Genomic DNA, 3,848 nt, shown 5'->3' on the forward strand with positions numbered 1-3,848 from the left:
GATGTATAACTGGAGTATGTTTTCCTATCTGAGCACATGTTTTTGTCTTTTTTCCTTACTTCATTCACTGAATAGTAAGCTCAAAGCCAAGTATACAGGTGGATTTGTGCTATTTAATAAATGTAGGGGCCTGAGCTGAGAGCAGAGGAAATGGGATTCTTTGTGGAATGAACAGGCTCACGTGTGAGCTCAGTTCTAGGCATGTTTGGTGCTCTCAGCTCCTGAGTCATCCTTGTGAGGTGGTTGATGACATTTCAGTTAACAACTTCCTTTAAATTATTGAAGAGGTTAGTAGTCCTAACATCTTTGAATTTCTAACTGTGACGGCTTTCCACACCAACTGCTGTGTCCTAGTTGTCTACCTGTGTCTTTTGAAAAAGAGGAAGGGGGCCTCTTTGCAGCCACAAGACAAATTTCTTCCCCCAGGGAGTAGATGGCGCCCCCAAGTGGAGAAACACTGCAGCACTGCAGTCTGTGTCAACTCTATGTAGTCACATCTCAGATCTGCTGTACCTATCAAATGATTTATTCCTTAAATCAGGTACCTCCTGAGTCCAGGTTTGAGTCATGCACTGTTCTACAGGCACACACCCACAAAAGACCCACTGAGTTTGTGTGTTAGTGAAGTCTTCTGTTATTGGGTACTGAAGGTTCCTAAAAACTGCAGTTATAAATACTTTATCATTTTAACACCCTTACCTCCAAACACCGTCCATCAGGGTTATCGCTTTCTAGAGAAAAAAAAAAAAAAAAAAAGTAACAAGAAATGCAAAGAATTGGAGGAAAAAGTCTAAACTTCAGTAGTGTGTATAACTACAACCCTAAAAGACACTGGTTGGAGGTACAGAAGACAAGAAAAACTGGATGTGATATAAGGATGGGCCTACATTGTTTTACAGCACAAAATCAGGGAGTTGAATTTCTTTGCCAAGAGTTAACGTAGTGCCTGGGTGGAAGCACAGCTAGAGATACTAAATCAGAGGCTGTCATACCGGAATTAACAAATTAGCTATGATTGTTATTAACTTGAAGCTCCAGCGTTTTGCCGGTTTGAAACAGCACCTACTGGGAAAGTAGCCTACCCAACTCAAAATATTTGAGTACCCACTCTGTGCCGAGTGATGCCAGGTTTCTTCACAAATGAACTGCATCCACATCATTGAGGTTCCCGGGCTTATTGCACAGATGCAGTTTTCAAAAGTACTTTTGCCCTTAGGGGAGTGAAGAGATGTATTTATAAAGACTTATACTTAGAGATTTTGAACTAATTACGTTCTCTGAATCTTAGAATTTCACACATTAAATCCCAGAGTAGTACTCGGTTGTGGTTGAAGAGGAAAACATCTCTTAACTTTGTGTGTTAGTCGCTCAGTCTTGTCTGACTCTGTGACCCCATGGACTGTAGCCCACCAGGTTCTTCTGTCTACAGAATTCTCCAGGCAAGAATACTGGAGTGGGCTGCCATTTCCTTCTCCAGGGGATCTTCCCGACCCAGGGATCGAACCTACGTCTCCTGCATTGTAGGCAGATGCTTTACCATCTGAGCTACCAATCTTAGAATTAACACACTAAATCCCAGAGTAGTACTTGGTTGTGGTTGAAAAGAGGAAAATATCTCTTAACTCTACAGGAATGAGTTTATATATATAAAATCATTTTATACAAGCGTCATATATATATATATATATATAAAATACGTAATATATATGTATATATAGGCATCAATGTGTTACTTAATAGGAAAAGTCTAGAAAGGAAGCAGGTGCTGATAGAAGTCTCTGAAAACCAGGTGATCTTGCCAGAGGAAGTGGTAAAGACTTTATCACCTTTGTGATTTCCTCAGGGTGAAAGCATTTCATTTTAGCTGATAAGCTAGATCCAGAATCATCCTGATTTTCGGGATGGGGGATGGGAACCTCTAAGGGAACTGAAACCCACGTGGGTGACATGAGCTCTCCCCCTGTTCCTGTAGTGTGGGCAGTATTCCTTTAAGAAGGGTATGGCGTGGAAACATGTAATGATGTGGAAGCCTGAGATGAAAAATGGCATTAACATGTCTGCATTCCTCAGGGTAGTTAATTCTAGCCACTGTAACACACCATCTTACATTTCAGTGGCTTACTATAACACATTTTCTTCTTAAGGACGAGTTTGGGTGGGTGGCTCCCCTGGACAGTTTTCCTCCCAGTGGCTTTTTTACCAGCTGAGCCACAAGGGAAGCCCTTCCCAGTGGCTTCTTAAAGGAATAACATCTCTTCCTGCGCTGTGGGTCTGCTGTCCTTAATACCTAGTTTCAACTTGTCCTGCTATCAGCCAGCCAGTAGAAGGAGCTGTCTCCTGGGCTGCAGTCTTCACTGTTCCGAAGAATTAGAAAGGAAGGTCAGTACAAATAAGATACTAGTGAAGGGGCGGGGGTTCCACGCAATCAAGCACAAATTTGGCAGAGGGTTGCTGCTAATCACGAGCAGCAAATGTCTCAATGATTTTAGCGCTTCTCTAGATAAACAGAAGATGCAAGAAACTGGGCTCATAAAATCATTTGAAAATATCTATGTGAGTCCTGTTTGCTAGTTTTTTCCAGAGCATGGAGAGCCTCATTCCTGGTCTCCACCCTGGACCTCTTTCAGGTGTGTGGAAGGTCAGCGGACTGCTGTGGTCAGGGGCTTCATCCTTGTAGAGCCAGATGGTGAGTGACAGTTTTTGATTGGCAACATCTACTGTTCTTTCAGGGCTTCCCAGGTGGCTCAGTGGTAAAGAATCTGTCTGCCAGTATAGGGGATGCAGATTTGATCCATGGGTCGGGAAGATCCCCTGGAGGATGAAACAGCAACCCATTCGAGTGTTTTTGCCTGGAAAGTCCCATGGACAGAGAAGCCTGGTGGGCTACAGTCCATGGGGTCACAAGGAGTTGGACATGACTGAGCAACTGAGCATGCACCCGCCGTTCTTTCAATGCCTGTGTATATTACTCGCATCTGACTCTTTGTGACCCCATGGACTATATAGCCTGCCAGGCTCCTCTGTCCATGGAATTTTCCAGGCAAGGATACAGGAGTGAGTTGCCATTTCCCCCTCCAGGGGATCTTCTTGATCCAGGAATTGAATTCAGGTCTTCTGCATTGCAGGTGGATCCTTTACCAACTGAACTACTAGGGAAGCCCTTCTTCCAATGCCCAAGACACTTCACTTAGGTGTGAAGCATCACCACAGCGAGTCTCTTGCCAACTCTGTTTGTAGCTTCCATCGACATTGTTCTGCTTCCACGTGCCATGCAAATTTTCTCCATAAGCCTCAGGGCCTGTGAGGCTGTGTACTGTTCCCTGCTGCCCTCCTATGGTGAAGATGGATTGTTTTCAGATAAAGTTGGAAGAAACCGTTTGCCTCACTTTTCTGTTAACTTTCCCTGAAACAGCTCCAAAGCAGTGTTTGGAGCAATGTCTAGCAATGTCTAGAGATAGACCCAAGGTCTATGAGAGCATTTTTACCTTTTTTTTTTTTTCTTTCCTGTTTTGTAAAATGACTCTCTACAGTCGTATTCACAGTTGTCTTTGCTTTGGCTAAGTTATGAGGTCTTGGCCAAAGGACACAGACACAGGACTGAATATCGATCTATTTTCATTGGATAAAGCCTTCTTGCTCTCTTTCCTTATAATTTTCTAGGGCTTTCTCCCTGTCTCATGTAAATAGATTTCAGGAGGTCCATCCCACCAGTCTTCAAACTAGAATTTCTCAGTCATAGAATCAGACAGAATACACTAAATAACATGTGCATGAGTGCTGTTATAGGAATTTAGAGGATCTTGTAGAGATGTGTATGGACTAAACTGAAGAATGAAGAAGCCCCTGGT

This window comes from Bos indicus, chromosome 5 (genome assembly GCF_029378745.1).
Source record: "Bos indicus isolate NIAB-ARS_2022 breed Sahiwal x Tharparkar chromosome 5, NIAB-ARS_B.indTharparkar_mat_pri_1.0, whole genome shotgun sequence".
In the NCBI taxonomy this organism is placed as follows: Eukaryota; Metazoa; Chordata; class Mammalia; order Artiodactyla; family Bovidae; genus Bos; species Bos indicus.